Raw genomic sequence first — 21,081 nt, 5'->3', positions numbered from 1 at the left:
ACAGCTCCTCCACATGTGAGTTCTATACCAGCTTTTAGACTGTTGTATCTCTTTATCAGACGTATTGCACTATTTTTGTCTCTATTTTTCCCTATATCTGAGTGAATCCCTAAGAAGGAGGAGAAAGAGGATATCCGCTCCGGACCAACATCTATAGACCCTACGTCCCCTATTGGACCTGTTCCAGATAAGACTTTCTTTCCTTTTTTTACTTGGACTATTTATACACTGACGTTTTGTGGCGCAGCCCTTCCCCCTATTTCTTGTATCCGCCAAAGGTTTCAGAATGCATTAATTCACTGTCAAAGTAGGGATGCGAAACAATGTATTTACTATACTATTGTTCCATACACAGTGTATTGTGCAAAGCTCCTGATAATATAAAGCAAACATGCTTGTGAATATTAACTTAACAGATACATACTGTACTAATGTAATGATTTTGCACAACAAACCTTTGACAGTTTTTATTTCAAAAGTTTTTAAATGTACTTATCCAACATTTTACAGGGGAGAAAAAAAATCCACTTGCAGAAATATAGATCTTGTCGTTTTGTCTTTTTTTAATTAAACGTGCTTTTGAATTGATGTTTTTCGCATATTTTTAATAAGTTTAAGCATATATGTTATGTGCAATTAATTTTATTAGTTTTATTGAATTTTATCTGTATTTTCTTCATAGTAATTATTTTTTTTTAATCTATTTTTGACATATCACTGACATTCTTATAATTGTTCCTAGCCTGTTCTAGTGGTACTTGTAGGAGGTGATAACTGCAGATAGAAATGGATTTATATAAAGTAGGGGAGATGCAGGAAGCGAGTGCACACTAGCTGGAGAAAACAGTGGACTCTATGAGACAAATGGAGAGTCTGGAGTCCACATTAAACCTGTGGCAGACTTAAACAAATGTCTGTAGCGGTTAGGGAAAGACCAATATCCTCATTACTAAACTCATCACCACCAAGACAAGACATTGGAGACACTATTCAGTAAAGGTTGTCTCGTGTGGCACTGACAAAATCTCTGCTGAGCTCTCCTTTATTTTTTGGGGGGGACCATAAGAAATAGAAGGTAACATAGGCAAAGACTCGCTGACCACTTGCTTCAACAATTATAGGACACAGAAGCTAAACTTGTTGTTGTAGAAGGAGCTGCAGTTCCAGTGGGAGCAGCATCAGACATGACTATGGAGCTGGTAGTCTTTATTGTGAGACTAGCTAACTCTGCTACTGTAACTGCAGATTCTTTTGCTACTTTAGACTTTGAGTCACAAATTGCAGCATAAAAAGACTGTGATAAAATGATTTGCATCCTTGGTGGGAAAGTGGATGTTACAATCATGCTGCTAATCCTACTATCCAGAGGATAAATACTATTACTAGTGGAGGCATTGGGGTCAGAGTTGCCAGCTGTCAACATGCCTGAGGAAGAGGTGTTTAGACTCTCAGAGGGCAGCCTTGTGCTAATGGTGGATTAGGCAACATGATCCCTTCCTATTCCTTTACTCAATTTCTTCTTGTGATTATTCAAATTGTGATTATGAGAGACGAGATATGCCTTTTACAGCAGTCTGAAGGGTTGGGTAATGATGAAGTATAACATTTTTATTTTAAAGGTATCAGAATTATTTGATTCCCATTCTATTTTTCAAGCTTGATGATCCACTTACAGAGGCTCCTTATGGAAAAATACATACAGGGGTCAACAAAGTAAGGCATTTGATTACAGAAGAAAAGAGATTCTCAGACAAAAAGAATAGAAATTTATGACGCCATTCCTGTAGACGAAAGACTCACACACTATTTGACAACATACTTCTTGAAACCGATGGGTTCTTTCTGTTATAAGAAATGGGTATCAATTAGAACTAACAAGTATCCCAAGAATAATGTTTTAATGTTCAACAGACTACTCTGCTACAGCAGACGTAGCACTGATGAGGTGTCAAAGCTTTTTTTTTTTAAATGTCATAGAAAGCATCCAGTTAGAAGAAAGCTTCCTTGGCACATATTCAAATATCTTTCTGGTCACGAAACCAGATGGTATTTCCAGACCGATTTTAGATCTCAAGACCGTAAACAAATTAATTATAAAAAATAAGTTTTGCATGGAGATGATAAATTTTTCCACTCACATTATTCAACCAGGGAATTGCTTCTCAATTTCTCAAGACCTGTAGGACACATACTTGCACATTGCCATCACAGAAAAGAGCAAGAGGTTCGCCATCAGATTCACTTCATTATCAGTTCAGAGTGCTCCCTATTGGCCTTTTGTCAGCCCCAAGAGTGTTCACCAAAACACTGATAGTCATTACCATTGAATTAAGAAGAGGCCTCAATGTGGTTCCGTATTTAGATGACTGGCTTTTAATAGCTCATTCAAGAGAACAACTTTGTCAAGACCTCAGTAAAGCTTCAGAATCCTTAATAAGCCATGGATGGTTGATATACTTCAAAAAAAATCAGAATTGGTAGCTAGCCAAAGGATACAGTTTATGGGTCTGATTATAGATTCAGTCAGGATGAAGATCTTTATTCTATACAGAAACTCAGAGAAAAACGTTTTTGCTCCATTAGAGAAGCAATGAGTTTATTGGGCCTTTTCACAGCCTCCATTCTGGCAGTAAACTGGGAAAAGCTCAGAATGAGACCTCTTCAAAAGAATATTCTAACCTTTTGGAACAAACAGACAACCTAGACAATCTTATAAAACTAAACAGTCTCTCCCTGAAGAGTTTTCAGTGGTGGACTTTTTTACATTTTCTTCAGATAGGCATTTATTTCCAAATGAAGTTGTGCAGATCATAACAACAAATGCCTCAAGTTATGGCTGGGTTACACAAATGGAAGGAAAGAAGAAAAAGGGAATATGGATTGTATGAGATATAAAAAGATCATCGAATTACAAGGAACTGAAGGCTATTTGCCTGGCTCATATTGCATTCCAGAAACAGAATTAACATGTCCAAATCAGGTCAGACACATAAACAGATGTGACATTCATCAACAAGCAAGGAGGAACAAGGTCTGCTTGTTAAGAAAATCTATGCTCACAGATAATGATATGGTCAGAGTTTTACCTTCTGTCAATATCGGCAGGGCATATAAAAGGAAAATTCAACATCCTAGCAAATGCCCTAAGTCATCAATATTTAAAACAAGCAGATTGGTCTCTTCCATTACATATCTTCAGACAAATAACAGGAACATTTGGTTATCCAGAAATATACCTTATAACTTCAAGCGCAAACAGGAATACAAAAAGATTTTCTTCCTTGAACCCGTCAGACCAGCCAGAGGTCATATATTCCCTTTTTATTCCATAACCTAGCATATGTATTCTACCGATTATACTAATTTCAAGGATTCTACAGAAGATCAGGACGGAAGAAGTAAAGTTCATTAATTCTGCCTTGGTGGCCAAGAAGGAGTTGGTTATCCATGCTCCTATATGTACCTAACTCAAAATATTGGAAACTTCATCTGTCAGTGGATATGCTGGAACAGACTTAAAACTCAAAAGAAATCCAGCCTGATGGCCTGGTTTCTGAATACCAAATATTTATCTTGTGAAGTTATTGCCATTTTGTTGTCTGCATAGAAAGATTCCATGTCCAAGATTTATTTCAGATGTTTTGTAATTGGTGTTTTAGAATCAAGGAAAACCCTTTATCAGCTTCCATTTTGAACATCCTGTGATTTGTACAGATGGGCTTTGCGAAAGGATTTAGACCTTCCACACTCAAGGTCCTAATATCTGCCATCAGTTTCTTCTCGTTTAGATGCTTGGCTACGAATATTCTAATTTCCAGATTTTTCAAAGCATTGTCTCGCTTGGTACCAGCCATCAGAGAAACCTTTTCACCATGGGATCTTAATCTAGTTTTAACAGCTTTATCTGATTTTAATTTTGAACCATTAGAAAAGACATATTCTCAAGATTCTCTCGTTATGTTTGGTGACAATTACTTCGGCAAAACAATTAGGTGAACTTCAGGCCCTGAATGTAGATTATCCTTCTTTGATTTTCCATCAGGACAAAGTAGTTTTAATGCTTGATCCATCTTTTATTCCAAAAGTTTGTTCAACATCTAACTTCAATCAAGAAATCATTCCACCAACTTTTTGCCAACAGCCTTCTAATGCCTTAGAATTTGCTCAAATCAAATCGCGTATTTTATTATTAACAGTCATTAAAATACACTTTTACTTTAACTTGTTTAATTTTAGGCTGCTCCCACACCTCCAAGAATTAACTAGATAAGTATAACCACTTTAAACTTACTGACTTCATGTTATGAGTGTAAAAGTAAACAGGCGTCCAGATGTTTAAATCCCCACCAGGAAGAGGGATGAGCTGTACATATATTCCATGGAGGCCAATGTTGTGGCACTATACATATTTTATGGAAGGACTGCATTATCTATGGGTCCATACTGTAACATGGCTGACTGAGTGTCACAGCAAGTCTAAGGCAGATGTGTGGCCTAGCATTATGGGACTAGCAGTTTACAATAGAGGACAAGCCAGAGATGGTCTCACTATCTCCCCACTGTGAGCTGCACTGAGCATTGACATTGTTTTATGTAATCTGGGGATAAAAGTGTATTTTAGTGCAATTTATTATTTTCAGTTTTGTTCAAAGTACCCTTTTACCAATTCTCTCTACCATCATTTCAAAATTCCCCATGCAAACTCTTGTCTCATCTACCCATTCTAAGTTTTAAATCATAAGTTCACAGGCTACTTTGCAAAGTACTCTGTATAAAAGATCTTCCAGGGCTAGATCTCAGCTCATGGGCAGGGCCTTTTTACCTTTTGTATTGGTATGTTTATATTGTACTGTATTGTATTGTTCCCAATTGTACAGCACTACGAAATACATTGGAATTTTATGAATGCCATTGATTAATACATAATAAAGAAGTCATTGATTTAGTACGCCACATAAATGACAAATTAGTTTTGAACCAAAAAAAAAATCTGTAGTTCTAATTTTACATGGCAAATCATTTGTTCAAGCCAAAGGTAACTGATAATCAGTTGTCAGTCTCACAACTGACTTCTACGCTCCCCTCGACATGCAGGCAGTGTGCGGCTCCATAAGGGAACTGCACACACACTAAGCCAGCTGGGGAGTCACATGACTACCCAGCTCTCGGAGTGAAGGAGGCAGAGCGTGCCGGACAGCGAGAGGCCCACTCCCCTGTCTAGACAGGAATGCAGGGAGGGGAGCCATATATCATTAGGTAAGGGAAAGGGCTGCCTGCCAGTTAGGGAACAGGGGGACATGGAGAGAAGGGGGACATGATGGAGAGAGGGACATGGAAAGCAAGGGTTCATTGAGAGATGGGGACATGGAGAGGAGGGGGACGTGGAGGTGAGGGTACATGGTGAGGAGGGGGACATGGAGGAGAGAGGGACATGAAGAGGAGGGGTACATGGATACATTTGGTAAGGGAACAAAGAGGAGGACACAGAGAGAAGGGGGGTGTGGATGGAATTGGTAAGGGGACATGGAGGGGAGTTGGAGAGAGACATGGATGGAAGGGGGATGTCACCCTCCTACAACACTGTCACCATCCCTCACACACTGTCGCTATCACCACACACACTGTCACCATCACTGGAGGCAGAGGCTGGTGGCAGAAAGATGGAACACACAGGCTAAGGGCAGATTGGCATTGGCAAGCTGTTTGGGGGCACATGTGACTTATTGGCATAATATACAAACTTTATGAATTTATTGCTCTTTGGCAAGTTTATGTATTTACTTTCCATTGGCTTGATATATCATGTTTATGTATTTATTGCTTATTGCACCTAATTTTTGTATATTCTGCTCATTGGCAAGATATATGAAGTTTATGCATTTAATACATTAATAGCATTCCCTTTGCCCCCCAGGATATATATGTGTGACTGTGTCGATGTGCTTGTGTGTGTGTGCGTGCATGACAGGGGAGGGGAGCAGGTGTCTTGGACACAGGCAGCACATTGTCTTGGGACAGTCCTGTGGAGTTTGAAACATGTGAAAAGTCAGAACTGGTTACTAAAATGGTTTAAACCCCCTACTGTGTATATCTATGTTGTCACAAACAGCAACAGCCACATGCTTAGTCACTAGTACAAAGAATGATAATAATGAGCAACCATCTCTGGTGCCATTCGTTATTTCAAAAATAAAGGACATTTAACCTGCTGAATTCACTGTGGCAGTAGGTGCATAAAATAATGTAATTAATGCCTTGCTAACATTTCTCAGAAAACCAAACTTCTCAAATACCAGTGTACTTGCATCTAAAGAAAATAGCAGAGAAGAGCCCTAAACAGTGTGCCCCATGGTATAATGTCATACCATGGCATATGTATTTAACACTGTGAGATGGTTTCAACATATCTTTATTGCAGAGCTTAACCTGGGGTGAGACACCATCTCCAACAACATGCATTACCTTTGAAAAAATGACAGTTCTCTCAGCGATCTCTGACCATGCCCTTTGTCTGTGATGTTACTCAGGCTCTCATTACAACAGACTTTAGCCTAGTTTTGAAATTATTATTATTTGTGCTTTAATAACTTACATAGCAGAAAATGATTATTTATTAATCATCTTATGCAGTGAAGGTAGGAGAAACAGTAACATTGCTGTTAATAAAAATTAGTAAAGCTATCTGGCTCAGCAGCCTTCCCTTTAGTCTGGACCTTTACTACTTACTCTGTTTCCTCCTGTGAGATGGGAGGTGACAAATTCCTCACATCTTGATCTGAAAATGTATATTTAGACAACAAACAAATTATCAATCTTGGCCTCTATGGGTGGAAAGTATTGGAATTAGACTTTAAATTGTATAGTGAACAATAATAATATGAAAGTAAAATCTAAAATCAGTACTTTTGCATAGGCACTATACTTACAATTCTTGGTGCGCCTAAACATTAAAATGCTTTTAGTTGAGAATAATATTGTTCAAACTTTAAAAAAAATTGTTGCTTCTAACTATATAGACTTTAAAGTATTTCTAACATCTAAAATTTGCGATTATAATTGGGAAGATAGGTTTTGCGTATTTAAATTCATAAGATCATTTGTATATTATTATAGTGTTAACAAATGGAGATTTGGTATCAGATATTACTGTAGGTGAAAGTTTAGGATCCAGTGATCATCAGTCAGTGTGGTTTAATGTAAGAACAGTGACTGAGTCACACCACAAAAACAAAAGTTTTAGACTTTAGAAAAACAGACTTTTCTAAAATTAGAATATGTGTAAAGGAGTCATTATCAGACTGGAGCAATTTAAATGGAGTCCAAAAGAAATGGGATTATTTAAAAGTTGCACTACTGAAGGCAACAGAAAATTGCATTAGGCTTGTCAGTAAAAGCAAAAAAATCAAGAAACCACTGTGGTACTCCGCAGATGTGGCCAAAATAGTAAAAAACAAAAAGTTAGCATTTAGTAATTGTAAAAAAACCCAGAGTGAGGAAGACAGAATAACCTATAAGATTAGGCAGGAAGAGGCTAAGCAAGTTATAAGAGCTTCCAAATCACACACAGAAGAGAAAATAGCACAGTCAGTAAAAAAGGGGGACAAAACTTTTTTTAGATACATAAATGAGAAAAGAAAAGTAAAACAAGGATTAGTTAGATTAAAAACAAAAGAAGGAAGGTATGTAGATGAGGATAAAGGTCTAGCTGACTGCCTCAATGAATATTTTTGTTCGGTATTTACAGATGAAAATGAAGGAAAGGGACCTCAGTTAAGAAAAAGGATAAATGAGTCATTTATTACACGTGAATTTACAGAGGAAGAGGTTCTATTTCAACTGTCAAAAGTAAAGACAAATAAGTCAATGGGACCTGATGGAATACAGGGAGTGCAGAATTATTAGGCAAGTTGTATTTTTGAGGATTAATTTTATTATTGAACAACAACCATGTTCTCAATTAACCCAAAAAACTCATTAATATCAAAGCTGAATATTTTTGGAAGTAGTTTTTAGTTTGTTTTTAGTTATAGCTATTTTAGGGGGATATCTGTGTGTGCAGGTGACTATTACTGTGCATAATTATTAGGCAACTTAACAAAAAACAAATATATACCCATTTCAATTATTTATTTTTACCAGTGAAACCAATATAACATCTCAACATTCACAAATATACATTTCTGACATTCAAAAACATAACAAAAACAAATCAGTGACCAATATAGCCACCTTTCTTTGCAAGGACACTCAAAAGCCTGCCATCCATGGATTCTGTCAGTGTTTTGATCTGTTCACCATCAACATTGTGTGCAGCAGCAACCACAGCCTCCCAGACACTGTTCAGAGAGGTGTACTGTTTTCCCTCCTTGTAAATCTCACATTTGATGATGGACCACAGGTTCTCAATGGGGTTCAGATCAGGTGAACAAGGAGGCCATGTCATTAGATTTTCTTCTTTTATACCCTTTCTTGCCAGCCACGCTGTGGAGTACTTGGACGCGTGTGATGGAGCTTGTCCTGCATGAAAATCATGTTTTTCTTGAAGGATGCAGACTTCTTCCTGTACCACTGCTTGAAGAAGGTGTCTTCCAGAAACTGGGAGTTGAGCTTGACTCCATCCTCAACCCGAAAAGGCCCCACAAGCTCATCTTTGATGATACCAGCCCAAACCAGTACTCCACCTCCACCTTGCTGGCGTCTGAGTCGGACTGGAGCTCTCTGCCCTTTACCAATCCATCCATCTGGCCCATCAAGACTCACTCTCATTTCATCAGTCCATAAAACCTTAGAAAAATCAGTCTTGAGATATTTCTTGGCCCAGTCTTGACGTTTCAGCTTGTGTGCCTTGTTCAGTGGTGGTCGTCTTTCAGCCTTTCTTACCTTGGCCATGTCTCTGAGTATTGCACACCTTGTGCTTTCGGGCACTCCAGTGATGTTGCAGCTCTGAAATATGGCCAAACTGGTGGCAAGTGGCATCTTGGCAGCTGCACGCTTGACTTTTCTCAGTTCATGGGCAGTTATTTTGCGCCTTGGTTTCTCCACACGCTTCTTGCGACCCTGTTGACTATTTTGAATGAAACGCTTGATTGTTCGATGATCACGCTTCAGAAGCTTTGCAATTTTAAGAGTGCTGCATCCCTCTGCAAGATATCTCACTATTTTTAACTTTTCTGAGCCTGTCAAGTCCTTCTTTTGACCCATTTTGCCAAAGGAAAGGAGGTTGCCTAATAATTATGCACACCTGATATAGGGTGTTGATGTCATTAGACCACACCCCTTCTCATTACAGAGATGCACATCACCTAATATGCTTAATTGGTATTAGGCTTTCGAGCCTATACAGCTTGGAGTAAGACAACATGCATAAAGAGGATGATGTGGTCAAAATACTCATTTGCCTAATAATTCTGCACGCAGTGTACACCCAAAGCTATTAAAAGAGCTCAGTGGTGTACTAGCAAAACCATTAACAGATTTATTTAACCAATCATTGTTAACAGGAGTAGTCCCAGAAGACTGGAAGTTAGCGAATGTTGTGCCCATTCACAAGAATAGGGAGAAGTCGGGCAACTATAGGCCAGTAAGCCTTACTTCAGTAGTGGGGAAAGTGATGGAAACCATGTTAAAGGATAGGATTGTTGAACATCTAAAAACCCATGGATTTCAAGATCAGAGACAACATGGGTTTACTTCAGGGAGATCATGCCAAACTAATCTTATTGACTTTTTTGATTGGGTAACTAAAATTATAGATCAGGGTGGTGCAGTAGACATTGCTTACCTAGATTTCAGTAAGGCTTTTGACACTGTTGCACATAGAAGGCTTATCAATAAACTACAATCTTTGAGTTTGGATTCCAATATTGTTGAATGGGTAAGGCAGTGGCTGAGTGACAGGCAACAGAGGGTTGTAGTCAATGGAGTATATTCGAAGCTTGGGCTTGTCACCAGTGGGGTACCTCAGGGATCTGTACTTGGACCCATTCTCTTTAATATTTGTATTAGTGATATTGCAGAAGGTCTTGATGGTAAGCTATGTCTTTTTGCTGATGATAATAAGATATGTAACAGGGTTGATGTTCCAGGAGGGATAAGCCAAATGGCAAATGATTTAGGTAAACTAGAAAAATGGTCAGAGTTGTGGCAACTGACATTTAATGTGGATAAGTGCAAGATAATGCATCTTGGACGTAAAAACCCAAGGGCAGAGTACATAATATTTGATAGAGTCCTAACCTCAACATCTGAGGAAAGGGATTTAGGGGTGATTATTTCTGATGACTTAAAGGTAGACAGACCAGACAATGTAATAGAGCAGCAGGAAATGCTAGCAGAATGCTTGGTTGTATAGGGAGAGGTATTAGCAGTAGAAAGAGGGAAGTGCTCATGCCATTGTACAGAACACTGGTGAGACCTCACTTGGAGTATTGTACGCAGTACTGGAGACCGTATCTTCAGAAGGATATTGATACCTTAGAGAGAGTTCAAAGAAGGGCTACTAAACTGGTTCATGGATTGCAGGATAAAACTTACCAGGAAAGGTTAAAGGATCTTCTTAACATGTATAGCTTGGAGGAAAGACAAGACAGGGGGGATATGATAGAAACATTTAAATACATAAAGGGAATCAACACAGTAAAGGAGGAGACTATATTAAAAAGAAGAAAAACTACCACAACAAGAGGACATAGTCTTAAATTAGAGGGGCAAAGGTTTAAAAATAATATCAGGAAGTATTACTTTACTGAGAGGGTAGTGGATGCATGGAATAGCCTTCCATCTGAAGTGGTAGAGGTTAACACAGTAAAGGAGTTTAAGCATGCGTGGGATAGGCATAAGGCTATCCTAACTATAAGATAAGGCCAGGGACTAATGAAAGTATTTAGAAAACTGGGCAGAATGGTTCTTATCTGCCGTCACATTCTATGTTTCTATGTTTCTATGTTTCTATTATTGCATGAGAAGATTGGGTGGAGAGCTCCCTTTCCATTCACAGTCTCAGTTTTATTCCCAATTGCTGCACAATACCAGAGGCAGTTCTGTGGGCTGCTGGCAAAAGATCTGATTTGATGAGAAAATGAGAGTGGAGGGGATACATGGGAGTTGGGAACGGAGGATCACACAGGGGTTAAGGAAGAAAAGAACTTGGGACCCGGGTGGGAAAGGTACAGGAACAAGTAAAATTGGGGTCAAGAAGGAGAAAATAAATGGTAGAGGCAAGAAATTGGGTAAACATTTCCAGGTTAAAGAGAAGAGACTACAGACATGAAGTGAAATGGTAAAGAGGTGTTGTAAGAAACAATAGAATATAGAGATGTGGTAGGTGGTTAGGAACATGACTAGGAGAATATAATGGAACAAATAATGTGTAGAAGTAGTGAAAAGTAACTGTAAAAAGAAATGTAATTGTGGGATAAATAGTGAAGGTAAGTTCAAGTAAGGCAATTATAGAAAGATGCTAGGAGAATGAATGGAAAGAATATATAGAAATTGTATAGGCAAAAAAGTAGGAAGGGGAAAATCAGCAGGGAGGTGTGGCAAATATGAGGAGATGCACAACTGGAAAAATTAGATTTGTTCATACACAAATCCTTATATTTACAATATGCAAATATAAAATAATTAGAAAGCATTTATCTAGAGTAAATGAGCTACAAAATAGCAATTTTGTAGCATATGCAGGTAAGAAAATTCAGAAATAACATACATGATTTTATATTGGAACTAGGCAGACAATCGGCTAAGTGAGGTCAAAGATTTCGGTTTCTATGTTTCTGAAAGTTTTTGAATTTAAAAGTTGCAGAAAGTATGTAATGAATCACCATGTAAAATTGTCACACTATGAACAGTCCTGATCATTTTAATATTCGATTTATTAGTGCCTCTGTAAAATGTAATGAAATTCATTTTTTATCATTTTTGAAAGAAATTTGTGAGATAATATATTTAACATCACTATTTAATTATCTAAAGCAGACACATTTTTAATAGTTAGAAGACGTTTGGAACAAAACATATCTATTTTTATAATTTGCAAATGCATAATGAAATCACTTCCAATCTATTAAACATAACTGACAGTGGTTAAATACAAAATTAAAGAAGCATTAAAAAAAAAAAGAAAAGAAAAAAAAAAAGATAACCATAGAAATCATTATAGCATAAACATTATGCTAAAAAATGTGTCTATGTTAACCTTGTTACAGTGCAGACAAATTAGACCTCTAAAATAAAAGGAACACACCAAGCTGTAGTGGTTATGGTGCAGAGAGTGCCCTGATGCCCAGCCTTTGTAAGTAGTTACACCTTCACAACAGGGGTCCATCAGATTTGGCTTCCCAACTTCACTACTTTTTATGGAAATTCAAAAGTTCCTAAGCAGGAGCTTCCATTAGAACTTGCTTATTGGCTGAAAGCATTTGCTTATTGACCTACCCCACCAGGCTTAGCTCAGATAGAGAACTTCCAGCTCTCCATAGAAAGTAGAAGAGGTGGAAAATATTCTAAAACATGTTGATATCATACAATGGAAGGGGGGGCAGGACACTCCAGGCATCATAACGACTACAGATCAAAAGTAATAGAAAAGTCATAGAAAAAGTAAGAGAATTTATCTGATAGTCTGAAGAAAAATCCCCACAAATATTGTTGTAGTGTTTATACCATTTTGGATATATTTCATTAATGATGTTTAAAAGCATATTTTTTTTTATTTATCTTTTTCTTTGTGAAGAGGCCATTTTTTTAAAATCAATGCACATAGAAATCAAACAAAAAACATTTTATGCAGAAGTAATTTGCTCTAAATTTCACAAAAAATAAGATGTTTTGTGAGCAAAGGATTCCAATACTTTTGCCTTGTTTCTGTAAAATGGTATGTTATTTTGAAGAATTGGATTGCACTGGGTTACTAGACAGAAATTGTACTGAGCAAGTGGCTATGGAATCTTGCACCAAATTATATTATTCAGCATTAGAGATGTCCCGAATAGTTCGCTGGCAAATAGTTCCTGGCGAACATAGCTTGTTCGCGTTCGCCACGGACGGCGAACATATGCAATGTTCAGTCCGTCCCCTATTTGTCATCATTGAGTAAACTTTGACCCTGTACCTCACAGTCAGCAGACACATTCCAGCCAATCAGCAGCAGACCCTCCCACCTCCTGGACAGCATCCATTTTAGATTCATTTGGAAGCTGCATTCTTAGTAAGAGGAGGGACAGTGTAGCTGCTGCTGATTTAATAGGGAAATCGATAGCTAGGCTAGTGTATTCAGTGTCCACTACAGTCCTGAAGGACTCATCTGATCTCTGTTGTGAGGACAGCACCCCAAAAAGCCCTTTTTAGGGCTAGAACATCAGTCTGCTTTTTTTTTTCCTGTGTAATCTAATTGCAGTTGCCTGCCTGCCTGTCAGCGTGTGTGTCAGGCTCACAGCATATACTGTGCCCACTTGCCCAGTGCCACCACTCATATCTGGTGTCACAATAGCTTGCATTTAAAAAAACAAAAAAAACTTTTTTGACTGTGAAATAATAGCAGTCAGTTTCCTTCATAGGTGTGCGTTTCAGGGCCTGCCAGGGCACAGTGTCACACAAGTGCAACTCATTTCTGGTGTAACAGTAGTGTACATTTAAAAAAAATTCAATTTTGACTGTAATAGATTGAATAACAGTTAGTTGTCTGCAAGCGTGTGTGTCAGGCCTACAGCGTCTACTCTGCCAACTTCTGCCAGTGCACAGTGCCACTCATATCTGTTGTCACAGTAGCTTGCACGCATAGAACCCCTAATCGAAAAAAAAATGACAGGCAGAGGCAGGCCACCCCGCAGGGGCCGTCGTGGTCGTGGTGCTGTGATTCCCTTTGGCCCTAGAATAATGCCCAGTGTTCAGAGGCCATGTACCCTGAACTCGAAAAGTTCTGAGGACATAGTTGACTGGCTAACACAGGACACCCAATCTTCTACAGCTTCCGCTCGGAACCTTGACGCACCATCCTCCTCCAGCTTAGCTTCGGGCACCTCTCAAGTTACCACTCGCCCACCTGCCGCCACCACCAACACTAGCACCACAGCCGCTTCACTTGATCTGTCAGAGGAGTTATTTACACATCAGTTGGAAGAAATGAGTGATGCGCAACCATTATTGCCAGAGGATGTAGATAACAGGGATATGTCTCAGTCAGGCAGCATTACACACGTACGGTGTGATGATGATGATGTTGTATCCGCTGCTGCTTCCTTTGCTGAGTTGTCAGATACAAGTGAAGCGGTTGACGATGACGATGCATCTGTGGATGTCACGTGGGTGCCTGCTAGAAGAGAAGAAGAGCAGGGGGAAAGTTCAGATGGGGAGACAGAGAGGAGGAGGAGACGTGTTGGAAGCAGGGGGAGGTCGTCGCAAGGAGCCAGTGGCACAGTCAGACAGCATGCATCGGCACCCGGGGTCAGCCAGACAGCACGCCAATCAACGCATGCTGTTGCCACCACCAGAATGCCGTCATTGCAGAGCTCAGCAGTGTGGCATTTTTTTTGTGTGTCTGCCTCTGACAACAGCGATGCCATTTGCAACCTGTGCCAAAAGAAACTGAGTCGTGGGAAGTCCATCACCCACCTAGGTACAACTGCTTTGCGAAGGCACATGATCGCACATCACAAACACCTATGGGATCAACTCATGAGTACAAGCAGCACACAAACTCACAGCCGCCATCCTCCTCCTGGTCCAGCATCTTCAGCCACGTCAACCACTGCTGTCCTCCTTGCCCCCTCTCAACCATCCGCCACTCTGTCTCTCGCCTTGAGCAGTTCCTGCTCATCTGCCCACAGTCAGGTGTCTGTCAAGGACATGTTTGAGCGTAAGAAGCCAATGTCACAAAGTCACCCCCTTGCCCAGCATCTGACAGCTGGCTTGTCTGAACTCTTAGCCCACCAGCTTTTACCATACAAGCTGGTGGAGTCTGAAGGGTTCCAAAAATGTGTAGCTATTGGGACACCGCAGTGAAAGGTACCTGGTCGAAATTTCTTTGCACAAAAGGCAATGCCCAACCTGTACTCGATTGTGCAAAAGGAAGTAATGGCATGTCTGGCACACAGTGTTGGGTCCATCTGACCACTGATACCTGGTCTGCAAAGCATAGTCAGGGCAGGTATATCACCTACACTGCGCATTGGGTAAACCTGCTGACGGCTGCCAAGCATGGAATGCGTGGCTCTGCAGAGGAATTGGTGACACTGCCACGACTTGCAGGCAGGCCTGCTGCCACCTCCTCTACTTCTCCTACTCCATCTTCTTCCATAACCTCCTCGGCTGAGTCCTCTTCTGCTGCTGCATCTTGCTCCACATCAACGGCACCCCCCCAGCTTGCCAGGTACTATTCCACATCCCGGATACGGCAGTGTCACGCCGTCTTGGGGTTGACTTGCCTGAAAGCAGAGAGTCACACCGGACCAGCACTCCTGTCCGCCCTGAACGCACAGGTGGATCAGTGGCTGACTCCGCACCAACTGGAGATCGGCAAAGTGGTTTGTGACAACGGAAGAAATTTGTTGGCGGCATTGAATTTGGGCAAGTTGACACATGTGCCATGTATGTATATATATATATATAGTACACTCCTGGATTTGAAAAAAGTATTCAGTTTATTGTGCCCCAAATATTTGTTCAACAGATCGACGTTTCGACCAACAAATGGTCTTTTTCAAGATCAGAATAGTGTATACAATATTAAGTACATATTTATAAGAAATAAAAGTGATCATTTACCAAGTGCAGTGAGTGGAACCTCCCCCAACAGATCAAAACCCAGAAGTGTGGGAAGACCGCGTGTGACGTCATCGCGTTACGTCACGCTGTGTTTACAGTGGTTGCTAAACAACCTGACATTTGCACAGACGTTATTCGGCATGTGCTAAAACTTTATATAAACCTTTGTACCGACGTTATTCGTCATGCACTATAACCTTATACTAAATAAGACACGGACACAGTTAATTCTGTTGGAGTATAAAGTCCACAGCTTTTATTAATTAAATTATTAATTAAATTATCATAAATTAACATAATTAACATAATTTAGGGTCATTGTCCAACTATACATTAAATTACTATACCCCCCACACAGTACCCCTGACAATGACCCTACCAATTGAACAATATATAACCAAATAACAATTCACTTGAAACACGGCCTACCAAAGAGGCCCCACATCATATTGTTAACTGTAGGGGTGTACCTCAGACACCCCTACACCCACCGGTTCGTCGCCACCGAAGAGCTAGAACCAACCAGTCCTTAATTCCATCAGGCCTACACCTCGGCCTGTCCAGTTCAAACTCCACGCCAAATTCCAATTTTTACTATGCCCTGTTCCGCCGCTGTGACTGAAACGGAACTGCTAAACCTAGGGAGGGTGGGTGGGACAATTTACAGGTAAGAAAGGCTCTGGTTAAAATGGCCCCTATTCTAAAATGGCTGCTCTTTATACTCCCAGTCTCCGCCCCCAAGCTCCGTTAAACTAGTCCAACCCCCAAACACTAGCACCTGCCCACTCCCTGGCTCTGTCAAGGCCCACTCCTCCTACTGCGTTGTTCCATGGGCTTCATGACATTTGCACAGACGTTATTCGGCATGTGCTAAAACTTTATATAAACCTTTGTACCGACGTTATTCGTCATGCACTATAACCTTATACTAAATAAGACACGGACACAGTTAATTCTGTTGGAGTATAAAGTCCACAGCTTTTATTAATTAAATTATTAATTAAATTATCATAAATTAACATAATTAACATAATTTAGGGTCATTGTCCAACTATACATTAAATTACTATACCCCCCACACAGTACCAATTGAACAATATATAACCAAATAACAATTCACTTGAAACACGGCCTACCAAAGAGGCCCCACATCATATTGTTAACTGTAGGGGTGTACCTCAGACACCCCTACACCCACAGGTTCGTCGCCACCGAAGAGCTAGAACCAACCAGTCCTTAATTCCATCAGGCCTACACCTCGGCCTGTCCAGTTCAAACTCCACGCCAAATTCCAATTTTTACTATGCCCTGTTCCGCCACAGCACATGGCTTGACCTCCTTAAGCGCATGTGCGACCCCCACCACACCTAAACAGGGCCTGCTCAATACCTTCGTGGAAGCCAAGGTTCAACAAATCATTCCCCACGTCTGACAGGTGTACCCCGTCCCTCCTAAAATACCCAGGCAACATGCCCTCCAACTCCCTGTGACGCACCACTATGCCCCCAGAACGTCTGATAAAAACCGCCATTATCTTATTAATTTTACCCCTTGATCGAGCTATTGCAGCCGGATCCCTGGCGTGTCTCCACGCAAAGCGTGGAACCATCTCGGACCACACCACCACCACGCCAGGAACCAGCTCCCTCAGCCGATCCACATCCCTTTTCATCCGTCTCACCAATTCCCTTTGCGGAATCCCACCTAAGTCGTTCCCCACTCCATGAATCAACACCACATCCGGGACCGACCCACTAACCACTTTCTGAAACAAAAATTTACATAAACTCTGCCAACTAGCTCCCCTAAAACCAAACCAACATAGAGTCACTCGTTCCAAAGGAAAGCCCAGCTGTGATCCGCTTCTGCGAACTGCGGCTCTCTTCTCCGCCCAGTACACATACGAGTGGCCCAGCAACCAAACTTCCAAACCTGAAAAGAGACAAAATTAGTGGCAGAAAAAGGCAACGTCCCCATCCCATATTTTTGCACCCTGGCAATTACACCAACTTATCTGGCCTTACATACGAGCGGAATCGTACTGACTCCCACCTCCCAATTTGTTTGATCCTCTCGTCCCCCAAGCCTAAACGCGCAGCCTCCGTCGCTGCCCCAATGCGAAAAGAGTGCGTCCCAAATTGACTCGGCTCCAGGCCCATTTTCTGCAATCCCATTCGAAAGACCCGCAGAAACTGAAATCGCGACAACGCCGAACCATCGGCGTGTAAAAAGAAACAACCTTTCCCCTCCGGCCGAACCTCACAGTACCTTGTGGCGCATGCCACCGGGCAAGCCCCTGATCCTGGCAACTCATATAGTACCACCGCCCGTCCCTTGCCGTAAACGTCCGTTTTTGACCGGCGTAGCCATATCTGCACCCGATCACTACCTAGGACCACGTCCTCGAACATCAAACCGCCCTTCCCCAACTTGTTGGCACTCACCAGCTCACTAATGCGAAAAGCACCAAAAAACGCCCAGACAAACGCCCCAGAAAATAGTGCTACTTCGAAAGGGGAATTACACAGATTGAACAACACCCCTAGCAGGTTTTGCAAGACCGAAAACGATACCGGTCGCCTCGGGTCCGCGAGCTTCTTACCCCTCTTAAAGCCCTTCAAAGCCTGGCGTATTAGAAAATTCTTCGTAATGTCCTCCCACCCGTTGAACTTGAACAAAAACGCCATGGCAGACATGCACCTATCTATCATGGCCGGTGACGCCTGTTTAGCAAACAAGCGACACAGTACCCACAACAGCACGTCCACCCTCTGCCCCTGCGAACTGTCACCCCCTACCTGCTGTACCGCCTCGTCCCATTCTTTCCAAACCTTGACGTAGCCTGACCAAGTGCTCGGCGCAAGAGAATTCTTTATACACTCCCCAAGCATGCGGTCCCGAGCTGCCACATCTCGCCAGGGCAAGCCTGCCCCTGTGCCATAGCTTCCGGCGCCGCTTCCCGAAATCGTTCCCACTGAAAACGAGAAAGCTCATCAGCTACCACATTCAACATACCAGGGATGTGCCTAGCCCTAAACACCAAATTAAGAGACATACAAAGAAGGACAAAACGCCGCAGCAAACACAAAACAGGGGGAGACGACGCCGACAAACTATTGATCGCCTGTACTACCGCCATGTTATCCGAGTGAAATACAATATGCTTGTTGGACAATACCTGCCCCCACAAACTCACCGCTACCACCACCGGGAATAGCTCCAGAAACGCTAGGTTTTTAATCAGCGAGCTCTGTCTCCAGGCCTCAGGCCATGGCTCAGCGCACCAGTGATCCCCCAGGTAAGCCCCAAAGCCTATGCTACCAGAAGCGTCGGTGTATAGACCAACAACCTCCCCTGATGCCGCCGGCTCTCGAAAAATCACCGTCCCATTAAAATCCTGCAAGAACCGGTCCCACACCATTAAATCCGCCTTCATATCCGCCGAAACCCTAATGTAATGTGACGGCAGTCGCACCTTACTCGTAGCTTGCGCAAGGCGCCTACAAAAAACCCTCCCCATGGGTATGACCCGGCACGCGAAATTAAGGCTCCCTACCAGCGATTGGAGCCCACGCAGTGTCACCTTCTTGGCCCTCCCTACCGTGGCCACCAGCTCCCGTAGCCGTGATAATTTGTCCCCCGGTAACCTGCATTCCCATTTACCGGAGTCAATTTCCAAGCCCAAAAAGCTAAGGCACGTCGTAGGCCCTACCGTCTTGTCCTCCGCCAGGGGAACCCCTACTTTGTGCGCCACCCACTGAAACACGTCCAATATCTGTTTACAACGGTCCGAGTCCCGCGGGCCCACGCAAAGAAAATCGTCGAGGTAATGCACCACCGCGCCCCCTGCCGATTCCGTCCGCACAACCCATTCCAAGAAGGTACTAAACCTCTCGAAATAGGCGCACAAGATCGAACACCCCATAGGCAGGCACAGGTCAACAAAATATTCCCCTTCAAAACAGCAACCGAGCAGATGATGGCAGTCCGGGTGTATCGGGAGCAGTCGAAATGCTGCTTCCACATCTACCTTTGCCATCAGCGCACCATGCCCCAGCCTCCGAACCAACTCGACTGCCTTGTCAAATGACGTATAAGAGACGGAGCTCAGAGCCGTGTCGATGTCATCATTCACCGAAGCCCCTTTCGGGTACGATAAATGGTGAATCAACCTGAATTTGCCTGCCTCTTTCTTGGGGACCACGCCCAGCGGGGATATTCGCAAATCGGGCAATGGCGGTGACGAAAACGGTCCCGCCATCCTCCCCAGTTGCACTTCCTTACTTAGCTTGTCCTTCACTACCTCCGGGTGTTCCCGCACCGACTTAAGATTCCCACATAAAGTACCAGGTCCCTTAACTACGTAGGGAATAAAGAATCCCTCCCGAAAACCCCACCACAAGAAAATAGCATCTTCCCTGTTAACGTATCGCCTTAGCCAAGGCAACATCACGTCTATTTTCACCGGAGACACTCCCAACGGAAGCTGCGGTAGCTGCCGCCCCTGCGGGCCCACTTCCCCCGCTAGACTTACCCTTTTTGAAACAACGGTTGACACCGTGGGTCCCCCCGCAGCCTGAACATTCGTGCCGGAACCTGCAATTGTTTCCCCATTTGCAATGTCCCTCGTTGAACATCCAACAGAAACCTTTCTTTTGCCCAGCCGACCCGGCCCCTGAGGCCGTGCCGGCTGCCCCAGGAAAGGGCGCCGTCTTCTGGGCCATCATAAGGCGCATCCATAACGGCAGGTCCATTTGGTCCCACCGCATGCTCGCATTCGCTGCCAGCCGTTGACGAAATTGTTCGTCGTACCTCCACCAAGCCAAACCTCCGTAGGTTCGGTACGCATCACCTATCCCATCCAAATAACAAAATAGTTCTGAGCAACGCCCCGGAGCCTTCTCCCCGATCACACTAGCTAGAATGCAGAAGGCCCTCAACCAATTCCCAAAGGTCTTAGGTATCTTGCGATACCTCCGCCTTTTCTCTTCCTCCTCCTTTTTGGCATCCTTCTTATCCTCCTCCTTCAAGTCTAAGAACTCCTCTAGGGGAAGGAGGGAAAATATCTCCACAAACTCACCTTTCCATATCTTCTCTTTCACTTCCACTTTTAAATGACATCCGAGGGGGCCCGCGAAGGACACGTGCACATTCTGCCGCGCCGCATCCGGGACATCACCTACCTCACGCTCAGCGCCCCCTCCTTCCAACCCAGACAACTCAGCCCCCGCTCCTGACTCACCTCCGCCGTGCGCGGACAGCTGTGTCCCCCCGAGCCCTGCTGCCGTGTCCCGACTACTCTCTCGCGCCCACACCTTC

Source organism: Pelobates fuscus, chromosome 6 (genome assembly GCF_036172605.1).
Source record: "Pelobates fuscus isolate aPelFus1 chromosome 6, aPelFus1.pri, whole genome shotgun sequence".
Taxonomy (NCBI): domain Eukaryota; kingdom Metazoa; phylum Chordata; class Amphibia; order Anura; family Pelobatidae; genus Pelobates; species Pelobates fuscus.
Note: the sequence above shows the minus strand (reverse complement) of the source record.